This window comes from Protopterus annectens, chromosome 6.part1, assembly GCF_019279795.1.
Source record: "Protopterus annectens isolate FY-2018-M chromosome 6.part1, PAN1.0, whole genome shotgun sequence".
Taxonomy (NCBI): Eukaryota; Metazoa; Chordata; order Ceratodontiformes; family Protopteridae; genus Protopterus; species Protopterus annectens.
In genome coordinates, this window is record NC_056738.1 from 412,358,484 (window position 1) to 412,382,463 (window position 23,980).

General features: G+C 36.2%; 1 protein-coding gene across 1 annotated transcript in view; it reads right to left on the reverse strand.

Annotated features, from left to right (window-relative positions):
• Positions 1-23,980, reverse strand: part of LOC122805304 (transmembrane protease serine 3-like) — a 609,068-nt gene that overhangs the window by 378,690 nt on the left and 206,398 nt on the right. The window lies entirely within an intron of this gene.

Consider the following 23,980-nt stretch of genomic DNA (forward strand, 5'->3'; position numbering starts at 1 on the left):
TTTCAGGGTAGAAAGCTACGTTCTCTCATAAAAACATCCAAGGCCAACTTTGAGTGAAAAATCGCTATGGACACTAAAGATAACCACAAAGCCTTCTTCATCTATGTTAGAAACCTGGGCGGAAACCCTCAGATATGTTCAGAGTTAGTTAACAATGACAAAAAATACATTGAACCCACAGATATTGCCAACATTCTGGCAGACAGGTTCAGTGCAAATTTCTTCCCTCCCTCACCCCCAAAAGAAGAAATACTTATCCCAGCTGAATGTAACCTCCCTGTCATCTCAGATGTCCAGGTGAGAACCGCCCTCAGCAAAGCTAAAAACACAGCATCAATGGGACCTGACGGTATCCGGGTTTGCGTACTACGTGAACTCCAAGAAAAGCTAAACCCGCACATAAAAATGCTATTTAACCTTAGCCTTACTACAGGATATGTACCTGAACACTGGCGTACAGCAACAGTAGTCCCACTCCACAAAGGAGGCACCTCTACAGACCCTGGTAACTACCGCCCCATAAGCTTAACCAGCCTGGTCTGCAAAGCTATGGAAAGAATCATTATGGAACTCATAAACAGAGACATTGGGGACTTACAGACACTTGATCCCACCCAGTTCGGCTTTGTAAAGGGCAGATCCTGCCTTTTGAACCTGGTTGACTTTTTCGAGACAGTCACTAGAGCCATTGACGAGGGCAAAGCAGTCCATACAGCCTACCTGGACTTGGCTAAAGCTTTCGACACAATACCCCACTTTGGCATCATAGACAAGCTCAACAGCTTAAATGTAAATCCATATGTCACAAGATGGGTTGCAAACTGGCTAAAGGATAGACCCATAAAGTCAAAATCGCTGGAGCCATGTCAGACTCAAAGCCAGTCACAAGTGGTGTCCCACAGGGCTCTGTCCTTGGACCCCTCTTGTTCGGCATTTATTTCTCAGATGTGAAAGCAAACATGGGAGGGTTGTGGCTGACAAAGTTCAGATGACTGCAAACTAGGCGCCATAGTCGATACACCAGCTGACATATACATCCTACAGAAAGGCCTCACTGAAACGGACAACTGGTGACGAAGTCATGGCCTTAAACTAAATGCCAAAAATGTATAGTCATCCCTTTTGGGAAAAACAAAGTACCCACAAATTATCACAGACAGTAACCCACTGAGCACGGAAAAAGTAATCAGAGACCTGGGGACCCAAGTCGAGCAGTGACCTCTCATTTGACACCAGCGTTGCCAAAGTGGTTAGAAAGACTTTCTACCTTGCCCACCTTATCATGAAGGGATTCACATCCAGATCAAAGGAGGTCATTGTACCCTGTACTCCTCCCTTATCAGGCCCATGATTGAGTACAATGCCCCATTTGGTATGTACCTCACCCGGCACTTGCAACAGCTAGAGAGACCCCAAAAGTACCTCACCAAGAGCATCAAGGGTCTCCAGCAAATGTCATATGCTGCCAGACTAAAGAAACTCCAGCTCTATTCAGTAGCATACCGCCTACTCAGAGGTGATCTCTGCCTGATGTACAAGGCCATATCCAATCAGGAATTGATGGACATGCTCCACCTCAAAAAATCCAAATCCATCAGAACCACGAGAGCTAAAGATTTAAACCTCAGCACAAATATGAATAGGACATGCTGGAGGGACAGATTCATAACTCAGAGGCTTTCCATACTCTGGAACAGAATCCCAGTTCATGTTAGGCAGAGCCCCTCACTGACTCTCTTCAAGAGAAATCTTGACGAGTGGATGGGAGATCGTAGGTTTACCCCAGGGGTCATCTCTGTGTCACTACTAGACAGAGGCACAGTAAACTAATTCTGTTATATAAGGGGGTCTTCACTGTGTCACTACTAGACAGAGGCACAGTATTCTAAATCTATTCTGTACACTTTTGTACCATTACATGGGGTGGTGAAAGCCACATCACTATGGCTAGGCTTATAAATGCCCCAGGGCAGATAGCCTAGTACTAAACTATGAAACTATGAACAACTTGGATATCGATGAAAAAAATTCTAAGGTACACCTGTAGCTAGGAGTGGATGAATGGAAAACTGGGTATTTCATAGTATGAGCAGCTAATTCCTCAAGGCACCTAAAGTAGTGAACTACTTGTAGGGACCAATCTTATGTTTGTGCTAATTGTGCAGTTAACCATAGCAGGAAAGTATTTCAGTGCTGTCATAGTCAACATGGTTGGCAATTTGAATTCTGATTCTTCATGTTATATAGATTTGTACTTTGACAGTAGAGAAAATGCTTTGAGAAGAGCAAAGTTAAATGCCATCTTATATATTTCGATTTGCTCAAAGTGAAATTCAAATAAATCAGTTCTGATTTACTGAACCTGAGCCATTAACACCAAAAGTAGAAGTGTATCCTGTGCTGTATGCAGTTCAGATGTGCAGCATTCATACCTGTCACACATTGCTGAAAATGTTCATGTTATTCTCCTATTTTTTCTGTACAGCTTTCAGGTATCTAGGAGATATTTGCATTACTGTGAAGAAGTGCTCTCCATATTTTCCCATACAGCCACCGGAGCATCCAACAGTTTATCTGAAAACATCCACCTTTGTAACTTGTTTTTTTGGTGTTTTACCAAGGAACTTATGTGTTCCACAGAATTGGGGCAGTGTTCCTGATGTAGTATAGGCAGCAAAAGGTACTGTTTGCTGCAGCGTGCAAAGATTCAGCCTGCATGTCAGGACGTGTGCTTCCCTTATATATAGGTTGTAGTAATAGAACATTGTATCTCTCACTCTGTTAGTAACTTTTAATACCCAACAAAGCTAGTGCTTTAAACCCTGCTGTGACTCAGCATGATCATGGTCTGTAAATTGAACATATGACAACACTATGATTATAAAAAAAGTATAATGCTGGTTTTGTTCTTAACAAGGGATAGCCTTGATGTTCTGCGCTCTTCTGGCCCTTAATCCATGACATGGTCCTTAATTAATTCTCTGGTTACCCAGGAATGATTTCACAGATGTTCTTTACTCTGCGCCAGCTAAGCTTTTCATTTAGCTCAAAGGATTTCAGCTCCACATTCAGTTCAATTCTTTGGGCAAGACATCCAGACCTGTTGTCTGTGACAGATGCTGCCTCATATTCCTTGTGTAAATTGAAGGAGGGATACATTATTGAACCATGATCTCTATAATCTGAAGGAAAATCATGCCAGTGACTTTGATTAAGAAAACCATGTACTTAGTCACAAGGGTCAGCTGTGATTAGGTGCAAGGTGTAATATCCAAAAGTAGTTTAAAAATCTCATCAGTCTAGCCTGTGACACACTGATGTATCACAAGTTGCTGCACTAAAAATAATTGTCCTAATTTATGATTTATAAAATGCAATGCACATCTAAGGAGCAACGCGGAGCTATACACTATTAGATATTCAGTATTCAATGTTCAATATTCCATGGAGTGAATTTGGAAATACAAGTTCTGTTCTGTAGAGAAAGTGCATAATAAACATCACCAGCTTGTTGATGTAGCTATTCTGAGCAATAATATCAATTTGCATCCTCTAAATTTGCTGTTCATAGGTGCAATAGCATTATAAAGAGATCTGGCCATACACAGTTCCTTTATAGCACACAGCTCCATCCTCATTACTTCACAATATCAGGCTGCTAGGGATAATGACATGCTGAGTAATACAGCATTTTGGAGTGCATCATTAATTATTCAGGGAGCTCCATCTCCAACCAAATGTTTGTAAACATAGGGACTGCAACGTATTATCATGTTCTAGTGCCCAGTTTTTGAATTTCACCCAATCTTTTCTCTGCGTATCATTATAAACTTTTAGTTATACACATTAAATGAAAGTGTACAATGGATGCATTTAGTCAAGATGTATATTATTTATATATTTATTTATATGAATACTTTAAAAAAATGAATTAAATGTGTGAAATAAGTGAAAGTAATGTCTGTGCCTTTCCTTTATTGGAAATGCTTATTTAATTAAATGTTGTAAATGCATTAATTTAACTAACTTCATGGTGCAGAGTAACAAACTCCTGATAGCAGTGCAGATGCCCACAGTTCAGAAAGTTACCAGAGTGCTGGAAGAGCTATCTTGAATGGGTAGGAAGGAGTGACCAATGCTGGCTTGGTCATCCCAAGGTAAAAGAAATCTATTCATTCCATAGCAATAATGAGTCCTAGTGTGCCTAATAGAGTAAACCAGTATGCACTTGGACACCTAATGCACAGAGTGACAACCAGTGCTCTGCACTATAGGTGAAATGATGTGTGGGTCACAGAACGCACATGTCAGTGCATCCTGTATTGCAATTCGCACTAAGGCACAAGTGTAAGTACCATAGCTAAATGGGCATCCACACCTCCTGGTTGCTGGGTGATGACGCATTTGTCAAACATCTCTTACCTAGCACCTTGCTTGTTATGAGGGAAAACAAACAGGCAACCAGCTAATGCCCTCTCAGCATGAGCTACATTATGGGGGATGAATGAGTGATTTTATGTGTGAAGGCTGCAAGCCCAGCCAGCTAGAATTTTGTAAATAATTCTATGTTATTTGTGAATAGTAATATGATTTGTATGCTTGTCTTGCAAATGTAAGAAAACTATAGGTTATGTGTATATTAAACTACTGGTGTGTTAAAACCATATGTTCTGTACTGAGCTTCATGAATGTAATCACAGTGCACCCTGCTGGAAAAGAGCAGAAATGTGTATAAACTACATGCCTATGCAAATGTATGCGTTGATGGTGAAGGCTGGAATGTACAGAGTTAACTTGCAAACTAAGAAAATAAGTGAAAATTGTTTATGAGTCTGTTATCTCTTGTTTCAGCTGAAAGCAGACACAATATCTAGAGTTGTAGGCTTTCCTATTGTCTGGAAACAGAGGTAATTGTAGGTTTCAAATGTAAAGGTGTTTAACAGTTTTATGATTTCCAGTTCCAGGCAAGTTTCCAAGAGATAAGTGTCAGCTTCTAAAAGACAATTATTCTTGACACTGAGGTGTTATATTTCAAGTTCCTGTTTGCCTGAAAACTAAGACCAGAGTTGACAAGAAAGATGTAATCTGAGATGACCCAGCAGAAGTGTTTGTTAATAACTTAAGAACTGTCTCAGAGAGAATGTCAGTGCATTTTGTATCTTGTTCTGGACCTGTAAACATCCCCTCACCAGCACTTGTCTTTGCTCTGTAAGTAAGACTTAGATTGCACTGATTTCTCTTAGAGATATATATAGGAATATAGCAAGATTAGTCTAGATGTTTTCTGTATTGATGTGAGACTGTCCTGCAATGTTGTTTTAAAATATTTCCTGTGATTTTGAACTCTATTGTCACTGTGTTGAGTTAATGAGTATTGTCATGTGCTTTTATTATTTGTTATTAAATATATTTAAACCTTTTAATTGTGACTGGTTTTGTGTAGAGATAATTAAGCTTTAAGAGTACTTGCATATGTATTTGGTGATACTGTATAGGCCACTCCTAAATAGCCTTAAAAGTTCTAGTCACACTTACCGTTTGGATAACAGTAACATTGCACAGTAGAATCGATCACCCTTTGTTAAGGGCCTTATAGTAGTTGTTAAGAGTGGTTGGTGGCGGCTGGTACTACAGTATAGTCTGGGCAGAAGGGGGCATAGCTAGTGAACCTGCGGTAGCCTTCCCCAGTAGTGTCTATGTGTTTGTATATAAATCCAGTCTCAAAGTGTGTGTGTGTGTGTGTGTGTGTGTGTGTGTGTGTGTGTGTGTGTGTGTGTGTGTGTGTGTCAGCTACTTGGGCAGGGGCATGAACCACTGGTTGGACAGAGAGGGTGCTGGAGGTTTTGGCTTGACCACTCGTCTGAGATCTTAACCCTATAGCTGTGCCTCTGAGGAGTCTTATTGGGATCTGGAGAGAGAGGTAGAAACCAGCCCCAGACTGACTGTGATCTCTGTGTGCTCTTAAGGGAAATTGTACTTTATTGTGTGTGTACTTGTCATCCTCCTAATCTGCACGTCCCTCAATGGTGTTAGTGGTGAGGACTGAGGCTCCTTGATTACTGGGCCAGTGCAGGGCATCACAGTATGGAAGGGACACAATACCTGGCAGGCATGAGGGACAAAAATTATCTTAAAAAGTCACTTAACTTCTTTTTATTTTTGTTTTATTGGAAGCTGAAGGAAATAAAAAGACTGCATACATTTTCAAAAATAGTATTAGGTAAGCTTAACAAAAGATGGCAAATAAAGATTTTGCTTATGTAAGTATAACACTGTTAAGGACACTAGTGAAAGCTCCTTATGAATGAACCTACCAGTTGCATCATAGCCTGCAGTCTTAGGTTACAGCATCTAGGCAGGTACGTTTTGCCTTTTCACTAAGAAAAAACAAAATATTTAAGCTGAGAGGAGTAAGTAGTAAAATAATTTACCAGATAATCTCACCAGATCTCTCATCTTTCAACCCTTGAAGCTAGATGAGCCACAGATATAAATATACTACTGCCCAGGTTAGAATACGGGCTGCCAATTATTGCCCTGGGTGCCTCATACAATACCACTCTCAGCTACAAACACACAAATTCACTCACCTGTTCAGCAGGTATGAGCATGGGTACTATTAGGCCCACCAAGAAGTATTATTGTTATTGTAAAGGGGTAATATATATTGCTGTTTGTCAATTCTGTGAAGGTTTTTACATAGGGAAAACCAAGAGGGCCTTAAAACAAAGTATTTACCAGCATATTTATGATATTAAGAACAAAATTGAAAGAAATGCCCTGCTTAAACATATTAGCGTGTACCCTGAGCATTCTTTTAAAGTTTTTGTTACCTGGGGTACAGGGGGGGGTCCCACTGATGATTTTTTTAGAATACAAAGAGTGTCAATGGCAGATTAAAACTAATACAACTCAGTTTCCTGGCCTGAATGACCAGATTTCTTTAAGTGCACTACTGAGGCTCAAATCAGCTTATTTTATATAGGGACTGATGTGATCTACAACAATTTTATTAAGAACTTGAAGTGTGTTTTTGAATATGCATGTATTTTTTGCATTATCTATGTAATATTTTTTGTATTCTGTATGTAGTTTACATTTTATATGCATGTTTTGGCATGGTGCTTTCATGGTAAGTTGGAACCTGTTAGTATGACTTTTTGATCTGCATATTTAGACAACCAATCTGCTTGAAACAGTTAGTACTTAATGGTTTGCTTTAGTGATTTGTGTCATTCTGATGAAGTTCAAAATACTGGGATGAAAGCACTAAATTAAATTTTATATTTTAACTTTTGGGTATCAGAAGTGATTATCCAGGTGCCTGACTCTCCATTGTGTTGTTTACCTTGAAGGTGGGAATGGTGCTACTCTGCTTGACTTGCAGTTACATTTGTTCCAGAGGTGAGGAATACATTGGATATGAACCTATTATTTCAACAAGTCTTATTCATCTGTTGACAAATGTTTCATTCCTTTAAATGGATATTTGAGTAGCATTTGTTCTACAAAGAAACAGGAGGTTAAAAAGGGGTGGTTCTTTCATAGCTCAAAAGACTAGAAACAGATCTCTACAAAGAAGTCTGTAAGAAACTGTGTACAGAGAGGACTGTCAATCTATCCTGATAATTAAGATTTTGACAGCTACATTGTACAGCACCAAAAAATTATTTTAAGAATATAATTTCTATACCAAAAAATATATTTATCTGTATCTGATTACATGTCATTGCATTTCCGACTCACTAAATTGGCATACGTTATAACCACAAATGGTCAGAAATGAAATCAATTAAAAAAAAGAAAGAAAAAATGTTTTATGCAGTGGGCAAGCACCCCAACACTTCCTACCCCTGCTAATTGCATGTACCTACCTCAAGATCAGAAACTGTGGAAATGGGCAATAAATCCCATTCTCCACTGTGTAGCAATCCCACAAAACAAATGCTGCCATCCTGCAATGAACCAGCAGTTTGACAAAACAATCGTCCTTACAAAACATTTGATGGCATGAACATATGATGAAAAAAACTGAACGTCTATCTATCAATCTAGCTATCTATCCATATTTTATATTCCACAAAAAAAAAAAAAAAAAAAAAAAAAAAACTGGACTGCATAGTCACGCAGAGGAAACATTGTCACCTCACAGAAAGAGGTTCTCAGTTTTCCGGATTGTTTTTTTGGCTATGGCGCCTTCTGTGCAGATTCTGTATGTTCCTATGTGTTTGCGTGGGCTTTCTTCATGTATTCTGGTTTTCTCCTACATTTCAAACATACGGACTAGGTAGTTTGGACACACTAAATTGTTTGTAGGTGTGCATGGTATGGGAGAACAATCACAGCAGTGTTAGCTACCCAGCAGTGTGAGCATTAGATGATTGTCACTGTTGATGTGATGCCCCATGAACAAAAATGGGAAAAGTGGGTTGTGGCTGGATGGATGAATTCTACAAAGAACAGACCAGCACTCCAGAAGCAAATTAGAAATATGAATATTTAATAATTAATTCTATGGTCCAGCATGAATCCCTCAAAAGACCCAGAACCAGGGTTTTGCATACAGCTTTCTCTATGCTGTGGGAAAATAAACTTTTGCAAACACATATGTTTACAACCAAAGGCTGAGTGTTGCAGGCTTATTCAAAAATCAGGAGAAAGAAAAAAAACATTGCTATATCTTTGAGCATACTGTATAATTCTGCCATCTGGTGGTTAAATGCCACTTTCGGCCAGAAGTTAAATAAAAATAGTGAATAACATTTTAAAATGAAATACTCCATATCTAATAAGTAAACTGTCTTTCGGCTTTTCCCGGTTAGGGGTCGCCACAGCGGAACTCCGGTCCACTAATGATTGGCAGTAGATTTTTACGTGCTGGCTTGCCAGACCTAACGCACAACCTTCAACGAAGGAATGCCCATTCACGCATGTTGACACACAGAAGACGCTCTAACTGAGAATCGAACATACGTCTAACTGTGAGGCAACAACGCTACCGCAGCACCACCACCGCAGTTATTCCATATCTAATAAGTAATTGCTTCAAAAAGTTCTATTGGTTATAAATATTAACCAGAAAAATATAAATAATATATACACCAAAAAACTTCTTTTTGTTCTTTTTTAATTCTTTTTTTAATCCTGGTTTCATACGGGCTCTCAAAAGAAAATAATTCCAGATGTGGATGCTAGTATATAGTGAGCTGACAGTTAATGTAACCATAAGAAAAAGCTGATAAATCTACTTATGGTCACACTGTTAAGGAATGTGTAGTGTTCTTTCATTCATTAGGTGTCAAGTCTAAGATGAGCTTTATTTAGTTTTCCAAAAATCCAAATGCTAATTCAGCAAGGAAAACCTTAGCAGATACTATTGGTCTTTTATGGGTCTACTTCTAAATTTCAAACTCGCCTAAGTTCGAATTTCTCATGGTCGAGACCATAACATCAAACTTGTGAAAGTTCGAACCATTTAAATGGAGATCGCCGTACAGCGCAGAACAGTATATTTACCGTTTTCCTCACTGTAGTGCAATCTTGGAGTTGGTATATTTAATTAGCAGGGAGTGGAGGGTGCAGGAGGAATTTTTTTGGTTTAATTTTTATTTATTTATTTATATATTTTTATTTAAATTTCAAACTTTCTCAAGTTCAATCTTATAGTCTTGATCATAACAAATTCCAACCTGTGAAAGTTCAAAATTTAGAAGTAGACCCATCTTCTACGAGGAGGGTAGTTGAATTTTATGAACATAATGAAGAGAAGTGAGGGGGTATGACTGCAGGTGAATAATATTCACATACATCTGGTCTATAGAACCCTGAATTTAACAACTTTTTGCTTTCACATTTGATGTACATTTTCAGAACAAATGTTTTTTCCAGACCACTGGTACAGCCACTGAGGCCAGTTTTGTTCTAATTCATACTGATATATTCATGGGGTATTGTGAGAACTATACATATGGAATGAGGAAACTAATAAGCCTGCAACATATATGAGGGTGTGGTTCTAGCATTTATATAACTTTTGGCTTACATGACATGATGACCCTTCAGTACTCTGTGGCATTCCTCCCAACCAATTTTTGGGGTCCAAATAATCCAACTTTCTTTTATTTTGTATTCCACCAGCCTATCGAAATTGATCTCAATGGTGCACGTGTGTGTGTGTGTGTGTGTGTGTGTGTGTGTGTGTGTGTGTGTGTGTGAAAATGCCCCCAATGTAATACACCTGGTGGCTACAGGTAATCAGGCTCAAATCCTGTACCTTGGGTATAGGGTAAAAAGAGCCTAAAGTCCCAGGCCACCACCACTTGTGAATTTATGCCTCATAGTTTTGATCTGTTCCTCATAAACTCTGTGGTTTTCAGGATTTTTGTGGCAAATCACTGAAGGATTGAATTCAGTAAATAATGACAGGCATTTGAATTTCATACTTCATCATTTTCTTCAGAAAATAAACAGTAACATAAAACCTTTTATTCTAGCAAATTTCTATGTTTATAATATCAATATTTGAAATGTGTCCCTATTTTGGGGCTGTATTCCCCCATTATTGGCTTTGTCCAGGTTTTTTGTGCTAAGAGGTTGAGAGCTGTGGTGAGAAGTGAGAACTGAATTCACTAAATGATAGCCATTTAAGTTTCAGTCTTCTATCTTTCAGGAAACTGCTGATTTGGCATAGTGGTATGTTGCTCTGACAGTAGTGCGCAGGGATTTGGGTTCAAGACTTGGCAGTGAAATGCATTGTGGTAACACAACATTTTATTCTAACAAGTTTCTAAAATGTTTGCCCCCCCCCCAAAAAAAAAGCTGAAATTGAAAATAAGTGCAAAACACTGTGCAAGATGCATATGGCTTACACTACTTTATATATATATATATAATTAAGAATTGTAGTAATCTTAAACTAATTTTTAATTTCAATGACAATAAGATTAGTCATATTCCAAATTTGCCTTTTGATAACAAAGGGACATACCCATGTATGAAATGTAACATGTGTAAATACATCACACATACACAAATATACAATTTTCCATCTGGTCATTTTAGATTTGTCCCTAAGATTCATGTTGATTGCAACACGATGAACTTAATATATCTGGCTACTTGTGACTTTTGTGATGCATTTTATGTTGGTTTAACCAAAAGGAAGTTTAAAGAGAGAATATACAACCATGTCTACGACATTAGGAAAAAGAATGATCAAAATGCACTTGCCAAACATATTAACACTCATTCAGAACATAGCTTCAGCTTTAGAGTATTACAAGTTATCATGCCCAGTATAAGACAAGGAGATAATATGAATTCCCTAGCGAGGTTGGAATTAAGTTGGATTTTTAGAACTAGGGCACATATACCACCAGGCCTAAACCTCCATATCTCCTTGAAACCAGTACTGGAGGCTATCTAGTCATATAATTTATTCCACTAGAGATGGTGGTTTAATGTTGCTATCAGTTCCTTTGTTTAATATAGATTATTATATCTAACATATTCTAGATGACTTTATTTATTCACTTTTTCCTGTCATTTTGGTGCACATTTATTGCCATGTTTCACTCAAATTTCATATTCAAGCTAGGGTGTCATGACACATCCCATGTTTATTGATGTGTAATCTATTAATTATATACCTTATATTTTTATACTTTATATTCACATTCATATGTTTTTAGAATGAGTTTCTTGATTCCATTTACTTATTCATTTTGTTTAAACCATTGAATATGGCTTTATGGGTAATTTCCATTTTACATTATTAATAACAAGTCATAATATATTCAATCATTTTATTGTTTCTATACAATGCACTTTATTCAATATTTTTATGCATTTTTATATATATTTTTATATATTTTCATATATCTTTATATATTTCAATATGTATTGATATTTATTTACTAATGATATGAATGAATCCACATTAGTTTACATACTATTGCATACTATATACTTTATATTATATCCTCATATAGGTGCTACATATAGATTATTATGAACTTTTAAATCTATATATGTTATTTAGCTATATAATATTTTTATTTTTCAAAATTGCTGTAAAATGTTATCTGAATGTTTTATTATTTGTTTTATGTCATGAGTTTTTAAGTAGAATGGGCTGAGCAATGTTGCACTAGCACTTTAAATGTATTTTCAAAGAGTGGCAATTAGCTGGTTAACCATCTAATTATAGATCCCTTTGAATTTCATCTTGCTGTGAAGAAAATTTAGTATCAGCATTAACTGATTTAAAATCTTCTCCAGACTTTTAAATTAAATTTAAAACTTTGGTGGTTCTGTAAGGGGGGGGGAAAAAAAACGCAAAAGTACGTTGTACCCCCCCACCAACAGTGGTTGGTTAAAGCATTCATGATATTTGTGAAATTCATATCAGGCAGTTATTTAATCCATCTACCAGAAAATCTACATGGGCAACTGCTTCTAAAGTTAAAGATGACAGTATCTGAAACTTCTATTACATTTTGGATTTGAAGTTAGATCTTGCTGGAGATACACTTCAAACTAGTATCTTTAGGAATATAATTTAAGGACACCCGCTGTTAGAAAAATTATATCTGATAATTGGGTCATCTTGATGGCATCAGATGAACTAATATAAGAATATGAGAGGGGACCTAAGAGTTCACTATGCTACAAGGACTTTGAGAGGACTACACCTGTATCTAATCCTATCAATGGTAGGACATTTAGTTTTAGAGTAGCAGGTACATCTACCTGCAGGCTTAAAGACAGGATGACTGAACATAAGTCAGGAAATTAAAGAATATGAATGGATCTATCTAAATATATATATTTAAAAGTTTTATTAAAGTATTTCAAGTTTTTGTCATGTGATATATTTGGACCTATATATAAAGAGCTGGTTCTATGCATTGTTTTGTATTGAGAAAGGGCTTTACTTATATAAAGTGTTTATCCAGTGGTTTCCTGCCTTGTTCTTTGCATTATTTTCTTCAATAACCATCTAATTATACAATTATTTAATTGACTGATTGTATCAATTGATCAATATATTTTTGTATATAAGCCTCAGAATAATTCATTGTGTTAGATCTGATGAAGCGTGCAGTCCAGCACGCGAAAGCGCTCATCTCTTTTATCTTCAATAAACCTGTGTTTTATCGAGAATTTGGTATGTTTTCGTGGAAGACTCAACAATTTATCTACTTGCAATATATATATATATATATATATATATATATATATATATATATATATCTTGTGTGCAGATGTGGAAGTAGACTTTTATGATAGACGTGTTCTGAATTGGGCAGTTTTGTCATTATTGGTTCATGCATTTTGTTTTATTGACTACTGGAAAAAATGTTCAAACAATAAGTTTAAAATGCGCTCAAACAAGTGTGCTGTATTATACAAGGAATATAATTTAATAAAGTCAGGAAGGTGTATCAAAGAACACATGTATGTTTCTTGTTTTGTGTGCAAGGGGCCGATGATTTGAAAACAGAGCAAAGGTAATGCTTATCCACCACTGGCCAGATGCATTTTCTTTGAATGTGGTGTGTGGGTTTCAATGCTGTTTCAATGCATGTGAGTTTCCAGGGCAGATAAGTTTTAATGTCAAGTCTGTTTTCATTGTGAGACAGTATTGCTTTGTTTAGCAGCTTTGTTTAACATATGTCTATTAGTGTTTGTGCATTGTGCTATAAAATGTAAAAATAAAATCCAAATAATCATTGTAGAAGTAAAGCAGTATGCACACATTAGTGTTTATGGTAAATGGGGCAAAATAGACAGGTAATGGGACGTTGGAATGGCTGCATGGGGACTCTGGTTCCATATTTTGGTTGTCTGTTCTTCAGTTTGCGTTTGAAAGTTGGTATCCCACAATTCCATTGGATTGGGTGGGGTTACGTAATTATGTATACAAATTTGATGTTAATCAGCATACAGATTTGTACTTATTTTTTATGGGCCTTGTCCAGATTTTTGATGTTTCCAGATTGAGAGGTATGCGCTGTGGCTATGTTGAATAGAAATAGACCTGACATCAATTTTTCAGCAAAATGTAATTTTTTTTGCTACATATTTTTTAAATGTATTTGTCACAACAACAATAGATGGCACTATCAGTACTACATGACCTGTTGGTAAGAACTCCCTGTTAACATGTGTCAAGTTGTTATCCAAGACATATTTCTAAAAACATCCCAGAGTCACAGTTTTTAAGAGCCCATACATTTTGAAAAGGAGGCCGATGCCCTTTCTGTCAGATTTCAAGAACAGGCTTACACTCATGATATGATCACAATAGCAAGAGCAGAGGTCAACGGTAGAGAGAGAGCTCAAACTCTAAGTTATACAAATTAAAAAAAAACTGTGCTCTCAACTAATTCATGAAGGACTATTACAGCGGACAGATTTTTTGAAGGTGTAATAGGACAAAATTGCAAATTGGTTACTGCAGGAGGAATGTTTGAAAACCCAATTTTTTAGGTTGCAAGAAAGATTATGTTAAACCCAGAAAGGAAATGTGGGAAATATGGGGTTGTTTATCTTGTGGCAACAGTGTGTATTGTTCAAAGGTAGTGAAAATTAAACATTTCATTTCTATAAGCACTTCTAAAGTATTTGAAATTAGAAGTCTAATCATGTGCACCACCACCTGGGTTGTTCACCTTGTGATATGCCAGTGTGTCAGTTTTTATGTCAGGCAAACTTTGTTCTCCTAGAAGCTGAGACTGGCCAGATATCAAAGTGACATAAAATGCAAAACAGAAAGAAGTCCATTACATAAGCATACTTTGATTCATTCTACTGCACAGTTTTTATTTAGTAAGGTGGATCAGGATATTATGCTCATCACTATGTCTAAGAAACTTGAATTGCTAGATCAAAAAGAAAAAAGGCAGATTATTTCCTTGAGAGCCTTTATGAAACCAAAATTAAATGAAGAACTTTGAAGTTCTTTTGGTGAGAATACTATTTGCATTGAAAATGTATATTTTTCTGGTTAATATTTATAACTAAAAGAACTTTATGAAGCAATTGTTTATCGACTGTGCAGTATTTGATGATCATTGCTCTTGCTACTCCCCAGGGTAAACAATAACTATGCACAGTTGCAAGGATTCTGCTACTTTCTAACATTTTCCTTACATAGCCCTGCTAATATCCTTGCTTTTTCATCCATACTCAGATCAGTACAATACGATAAAACATACTAACACCTGTACACTACACTATTAAAATCTGTACCTGATAAAGGATATAATCTGTATCTGAGAAAGGTTTAAACCTTATCAGAGCTCTTCATATTCTCATCTTGGTCTTACTTCAATACCTATACTTTTGATGCGTTGGTGTGAGCATATATATATATATATATATATATATATATATATATGTCTCTACAAATGTAAATGTATAAATGTATTGTGAATGAGAATGTATAAAAAAAAAAAAAAAACTTTTTTATTTTCTACTAAATGTTCGTTCTAACAGATGCATCATATCCTGTGTAAATTTTCATTTTTGTACTACTTTAAATAATGTAACACTTAAATTTGTTCTTAACAATTGCTTAGAACTGTATAAATGCTAATAGTGAAACATGGAGCTTTTCTCCCTGGTCCTCTGCTGAAAATGGACCTGTGTCCAGTCGGACCCTCCCAGTTAACAAATGTAAAATAAAATAAAATAAATAAATAAAATAAATTTTTGTTTCTTCTGGTCAATGCCAGCTTTTAGACAACAGATGACAGTATTATATGGTGTTCCCAATTATATACCTATGGGTCAATTTTTCTGTTTTTTTCTCAAGATTTTTGAATAAGTTATAGCATTCAGCCATTGGTTGTAAGTGTATCATCTATAAAAATTTATATAAATGTTGAAAGGTCTCACGGAATTGGGAAAGGTGTATAAAAAACCCTGATCTTGAGCCTGTTGTGGGATTTATGCTGAAGCATGGAATTTATCATTAAAAATTCATATTTATAGTTCATTTCTGGAGTGCTGGTCTGTTATTTGTGTACTATTTTACTTTTATGTGACTTTGTAGTTGCATTTTTCAATGTGTAATTATATTAGATATGGTAAGGTCTACTATAACAGTTGAAAGAGTTAAACAACTATCCTATAAGAAACACCCAACATGGAGTGAGGGTAGAGTTTGTAGGGAAGCCAGATTCTAGAAAATGTCTGGTTACTACTAATCTATAGTAATGGCACAGTACATCATCTCTGAATGAGTATTAAGAAGGCATTAGTCCTTCACACTGAAGGAAATAGGTCCTCACATGATGGATATTAGAGACTGCCTTGGCGGAGATGAATACCTTCTTAGTAGTGCAGTCAAAGAGATGCAGGCTGTGACCAGATTGATGGCTATACCAAGGATAGTTGTACAGCTAACACAACTATCTAGGGAAGAGGAAGTAGGAGTTTATCATGTCACCATTGAGTGGAATATCCACCAGAAGGAAACTGATTGTGCTGGTTTCTTTCAGCACAGCTGACTGGAGAATCACTGAAAGCCTTTAGGGACATGTAAATGAATAAATATCAGGACCTCAAAAGGGTTAAAAAAGTATTACTTGACAGACCTGTTGTTTTTTGGGGGGATAGCTGAGACGTTTTGTAGTTTGTCTTTTTCTCATAATGAAATGGAAAAGTGTATGCTAGAATGGCTAAGACTGCATTCTTTTGCATTACTACTGCGAATGTTAATTAAGCACAATGTATTGATACAGAGGCAGTACATATGCAGAAAGGAAATCCTTACTAATAAAATTGCTGAAGTAGTGTGCATTGATGGAAGTAACAGAGTACCTGATTACTTAAACTGGGAAGCAAATTGTGTTTGGGGTAGGTAGTTCATTCTGTTGCTGTGGTACCCAGTGTAACACATTAACAGATAAAAGGGAAATGTTTTTTTTTTCCACTTTAAAGGTCTGTGGAAGGAGTGTGAAGAATGTAATCCTTTTGAGACTAGTGAATGCGGTAGGAAGAAGGCTATCCTTATCACAGGCCACCCTTTCATTGTGGGAAGGTGAACCCATCCGGTAAATAAGCCTACAAATATGTTTCTACCTATTGTGGGCATAAAGGGTGGGATCTACTACGAGAAGGATTTGTGGTTGTATTTTGTTACAATTTTAAAGTTCAGAATAAAAGAGTGATTAATTAGTTACAGACACTTCATGTCTGAATCACTTTTACGTGGGATTGTGTTAATTTGCTACTGAATCAGACTGTCTCCAGAATTCCTTCCATTCCAGAGTTTTGAATTCTAGTAATGTTAAGTATTGAAAAGTGAAACTGAAAATATAATATGTTCTGAGTTACCCTTTTCAGAGAGAATCAATCTAAATGAGAAAAAAAGTTGAGTGTGGTGTTTAGTATGCAGAAAAAAGAAAAACGAGGAAAAACATATGTGTATATATATATATATATATATATATATATATATATATATATATATATATATTGAAAAACAAGGCAACTTTAAACTGAGACCTAATGATATTCATATTGAACCAAGATACAGAAGCTGTAAGCCAAAAAAAAAAAATGAGGTTTCTATTCATCGGGTTCATAAAGAAAAAATGTAAAAGAAAAACTAAATAGGGCAGAGACAGCAACAGGCACTGAATACTATTGGTATGAGTTGCCTTTTTCTAAGAGAAGAGTTAGACACCGAGACCCGATGTCTGCATTGGCGAGGAAAGGAAGCAGTGACTTCTAACTTATGAAAGATTTACTCTGAAGAAACTACGTGATAAGATGACCTGCAAATAAGTCAGTGTTCCTCTTACCCATACAGTGAGTCACAAAATTACTTGTTGTACAGAGTAAATATAAAGACAAAAGCTTTCTCTAGTTTAAGGGTGATCCATGGTGTTGGTTTAACATTTTATATCACTTATTTCACCAAGGGTCAAATTATAATTACAGAAACTTCAGAAGTCAACGCTTAATCCCAAATTAAGGCATAAATGCAACTTTTATTCAAAATAAAATAATGATAATAATAATAATGCTGAACTAGCACCTCAGCTAATTAGCATTCTACTTGTTCTTAAAGATACATTTTAAACATCACTAATAAATACAGAATGAAATCCTTAGGAACTGATAAAATTACTGTAACCATTAATTAATTAAATGATTACACAAACATTTAATCATTTATTAATTCATTATGAAGTCCTTTATGAAAAGTAGCATGTTTAAAAATATACAAGGCCTTTTTTTTTGTAATAATACTTAAGAAAAATTACATATAAATAATCATTGTTACATCTATACATTATAAAATATTTCAATCCAGTTACATTGAAGTATGTTTTTTTCAAAATGTATGGCAAAAGGGCTCTTATGGGACTTATTACAAATGTCCCCATGATGTTTCAAAATACGTTTTCTACCAGGATAAATGGTTTGTCCTATGTACTACTTATTGCAGGGACACTTCATACTGCCTTAATGTAGCAGTTAGAAACTTTAGCTGGAAAAAAAATCACTCTAGTTATAATGTGAATAGATGTCTCATCTATATATTTACAAACACAACAGCCTTTACAAATGCCATTCTCAATAAAATACCAAGCATCTGTATGTATTACCTATGCATTAGACTGGTAGAATTTTTAAAGGTCACTTTTAAAGTACAATGTAATTTTTCCCCCATAATTTCATCTGTCATTATAATATCCCAGTGTTTCGTTAAAATACTAACCACTCTCTCTATAAAAGGGGTAGATTGTGTAACAAAATAAACTTCCTTTATTTCATTCTCACTATTTTTTTTATTGTGACTACTTTCCACTGTTTAGTCCTACATTTAACTTTATCTAAAGGTGTTTGCAAAAGCCATTCATCATAACCCTTATTTTTCAATCTCTTCACCACCTCTCCTGCTGCTCTCATAAATTCATCCTAGTCAGAACATAATGAATTTACCTGCAAAAAAAATCTACATAAGGTAGCGACTCCATCAACTGCAATGCATGAGCACTAGTGGCACACAAAAAGAAGAGTTAACTGAAGTTGGTTTTCTAAGTAAAGTAGTCCATAATTTCCCATCTACAATGCAAATCTCTATATCTAAATACTGTATTTTGTCTTCCTGTCTATTAAAAATAAACCTCAACCCAAAGTTATTATTCTCAGCTCTCTTAAAAAAATTTTTTTAATTCTTGTTACCCCCCCCTCGCTATTAAAAAATAATCTGTGTATCTTTTATAAAATATAATGGAATCTAAACATATGGATCCTTATACAATACTTCCTGTTTATCTGTCCCATAAATAAATTAGCATCTGAAGAGGCAAACTTGGCTCCCATAGCCATTCCACATGTTTGCTTAAAATATTCCCCACAAAAATAGAAACCATTATTATTTAGTTCAACCTTGTCAAAGATGCTATTTCTATGAGGAAGTTAAGGAAAGCTAATCTACCACCGTTCATCCTTATCACCTTGTACAGGGGTGCCATAGAAAGCATCCTAATTAGCAATTTCATGGTGTGGTACAGAGACTGTTTAGTTGCAGATCAAAAAGCTCTACAAAAGATGGTGAAGGTCACTGAGAGAATAACAGGCTCCGACTTCCCAGTGATACATGGTCTATATACAACATGTAGCTACAACAGGGTCATGAAAATAGCCAGTGATTGTACACACCCTGCCAATGGTCTGTTTATAAGTTTGCTGTCTGACAAATGATACCGCAGTGTGCGTTGTAAAACAATCAGGTTCAGGAACAGTTTGTTTCCACAGGTGATTATATTCTTCAACTCTATAAGGAATCTCAGGAATGTTAGTCACTGACAAGGTCTTGTGTCTGTCAAACCATTATGGTGCAATAGAAATTATGAGATGCTCATTCATAGTTATCTGTTTACAGTGAAAATGAAATGCAATGTTTATCTGGTATTTTAACATATTAAGTATGCAATAAGTAAATGTGCAATAATCACTGAGCTGCTAAAAACTGAAGACATAGTAATTTATAGAAGTATGTAGTAAAATAGTCTAACTAAAGGTTAATGTTATGTATGTTGCATGTACTACATGTAATTTGTATGTATGTAATTATCATATCAATACTGACCCTGATGCACACAATTTAGTTTAGGTTACCCTTGTGTAGTCGAAATGACAATAATGTTTACTTTGACTTTTACCTAACAAGAATAACTGGGATTGTGCCATCGATAATTTGAGGGGACCCATGCATGGAATAAAGAACTTAGGAGCTTCCTCTCTCCATTAGTAGTACAGGAAGCAGTTCTGGGGTAAATTTTCTGTTTCCCATCCATAGATCCAAGTTGTGCTTAGATTTTGACAGAGATGAGCTTTGTTTTATGTTGATGGGGAGTCTGCCCCAGAGCAGTGGCATCCTCTGTGAGATATGCCTGTTTATCCACACCATTCTGTCGATATTGGCTCTCTGGAACCTAGGACATTCATCGGTCAACAAATGTTAAATAAATACAAAAAATAAAAAATATTGCAGAAGAGGTTTAGATCCCTAGGATGTGTATTTTTGATGACATTTGACTTGCTAATGTCCAGCAAATCCATCATCACTGGGTCAAAGGATGCCTTGTATGCTAGACACAGGTTACCTTTTAGCAGCCTGTAGGATACTGAGGACAGTGAAAGGCTTTAAGTTGATGTATATAGGACATATTGTTTAGGCCTTGTGTACTTTTAGTACGGAATCTCTTTCGGTGTTCTGGTTGCTGCATGTTTCTGGAAAGATACATGTCAAAGAGGTAATTAAACTCAATGGTTTGCCTAATGAGGGCTGAGTAAAGGAGGTAATTACATCCCTAGATCTAGAAACAATTCCTTTGTTTATAATTTGTACAATATAGAAGGACTTTCTTACGATAATAGTCAGATGTTGGTTGAAGATTAGGTCACTGCCCACATAAGTTCCCAAATCCCAAACAACTGGGTCAAATCTTAAGGTGTATTGTCAATGTGGTAGTTTCCAGCAGTAAATGACTTCCCAAAGATACAATAATGCATTTTTGACATATAGTTTGAGTGATGGCATATCTATTCCTCTGTAGTATGTCGGATTAATGGGAAAGCACATGCAGAATGGGCGATTGTGATATGCATTGCTGAGATACCCAGGGAAGGACAAGAGCTCTTTTGAACTACTTCCTTCAAGCAAAAAAGGCCTTTCTTTCTCAGCTACATTGGGTGTGGCTGTACTTTCTGTGTCCTCACCATTCATGCTTAGTATTTCATTACATTTGGTGTGCTCCACATCTTAGAAGGTGAGAGGTAGTAACTATCATTCAAGTAGAGTCTCCAGACCTGTGATTATCTTCAATGCAAACCCCCAGTGTCACCTACCTCAGAAGATGAAGTGTCCCCTAGTCCTGGGTTGCCATCACCATTTACCAGTGAACTGACATCTTTTTTTGGAATGTTTCTTCAGTGTTAATTACAGCCTTTAAACTCTGCCATAGTTTTCTGCCTCTCAGTAATGAGGTAGCATTTTTTTACACTGGCACACTTTCCAGTTATACTTGCCCCAGTGGCCTTTACTGTCGTAATGTAACCTTGGTTCGTGCAGTGAGAACATTTCGTGGTCCTTGAATTTTTTAGAAGTTCATTTACAATGTTGTTTTTTACAGCATGAGATATTCTTATCCTGTATGCATGCAAAGCCTAAAACTTCTCCCCCTTGTTCTGCAGTATGCAGTGCAGCATAGAAAGACAGCAGCCATTATTATTTAGAGTGATTCCTCAATGAAAGTTGATGTACATCACTAGCTGAAGTAGGACATGATCCTTTGTGAGGTTACAAGGGTCTCACATATGGGGCAAAGGGAAGACAGTTTACTCTGGTTGTCATCATGGTAAGCTGAACCTTAAAACCCACCGTAAAACCCTTCTGTGACATGGATCCACATCTGATGGGTCAGGACTTGCCCAAGAGTCCTCTTTCCTTCCTATATCCATTGGATCCCCACAAAGATCCATCCTAGGACCACTAATGTTTAACTTGCTTATCAGCAACAGCACCCAAAGAGGCCACCATAGTTCAATTTGCTAATGATTCCACTCAAGTAGTGCTGCTAGGACACTCCACTCTCCAAATACTCACACAGAAATCCTTCTCATTTTAGAAAAAATTCCTTTTAATTTATTGTCATCCAACAAAACCAAATATAGAACTGTTGCCCCACACTAAACTATTAGGTGTGATCATAGACAACCACCTGAAATTAGATCTCCACCTTCAGCAAGCCATAAAGTATGTACACCAAAAGCTAAGCTGCCTCTAGAAAGTAAAACATTATCTTACTGACTCTGTTAGACAAAACATAGCCACTTCTTTTCTACTCCCCGCCCTATTATATGCCTCTCCTAAGCAATCTCAGCTCTTCTCAATCATCCAAACTAGAACAATACAATAGCCAAATTTGCAACAACCAGCCAGCAATATAGAACACATTATTGCCTCTCTGTAAAACAAATAAACTGACTAGAACTAACTAACTAATTTTCTCATACTCACAGTTAATTACAACCTTCAAACTGCTTCACAAATCTGAAAAATTCTCATCTGTTCATTCCATCATTCAACCTTACTCTACTAAGAGACTTTTAACCTCCACTGACAAATCATTACTCTGCATAACTAAACCCAACAACAATGCCGGATGCTTCCTGTAGCCACACTACATTGCTAATAGATAGAATACCATCCCACTACACTTAAGGACAGTCTGCAACCTGAAAGACTTTAAATGCCAACTGAAGCAAAACCTGATAGATAAATGGTTCTACGCCTGCACCACCCTTGGTTAAACTGATACTAATTTGCTTTATGAATTTATGCCGTAACTCTCTGCTGCACAAAACTTAATGTAGTGTTATCAGAACTGTCCTCTCCTCTACCATCTCATCTCCTTCATCTTCCTTGTTCCTCCTGCCCTCCTTCCTTTCTTTGGACTGCTCTAACTCTTTATCTTAAAGCATTTTTATTTATATACAACCCATGTAACTGTTATTTTTATTTTAACCTGATTGTATATGATGTAATGAATATCAAGGATGTGTGAATAGTCAAACTGATGCATATGAATAAAACTGACTGTAAAAGATGAAATTATGCAAATGATATCCATGATGCCTGTATAATGGAGCTTTTCAGCCCTCCACTCAGCTGGACTTTCCTGGTATACAAAAGTCAATAAATAATTATATAAATAATGAAACAGATGTATTATCTGACTTTCTTCAGGAGTTTAGAAGCTTCGGATTAGAAATGTGCAGTGTATATGACAAAAGTAGTTATGACTCCTTATCTTTCAACTTACTTCACCTTCATAGATCAAACTGGCAACTAATACCAACTCCAAGGACGTAAACCTCAACTCTTAAGATTAACAAGACCTTCTGGAATTATAATTTTCCTACCTAGTGTATCCCTCCACTTTTGGTATAGACTCTTTCTGAACATCAGAATATCTCCCTGCAAACTTTTAAGGCAAAACTCAGTAACTGCATTGGTAATCATAAACTCCATGCTTCTCATTAATGCCGTCAGCTGCATACTGAAATATCATGACTTGCAATGCAGAGTCCCAAAATCCAGAAAAAAAGTTAAAAATGAGAAAGGCAAATTTCAAACAACACTGTTCTACTTTAAACTTGTTTTTCAAAAGAGGGGCAAGCCTCTCCCCCCTGCACCACCACACTGCCCAAACGTACCAGTTTCTTAGATTACCATACATAGAAAAGGGAACATTTCAAGAAATGGGAAACTCAAGCATAGTAGATACAAGTCTGCACTTTAAGTATTTCAGTCTGCACATTCTGGGAGATGGCATTGTGAGTCTCATCATTTCAAATGGTTATCATAATGATCTACCCAGACAGAACTAATAATGATCTACCCAGACAGAACTAATCTGTCCTTATTATTACAAAAGTGATGTGACTA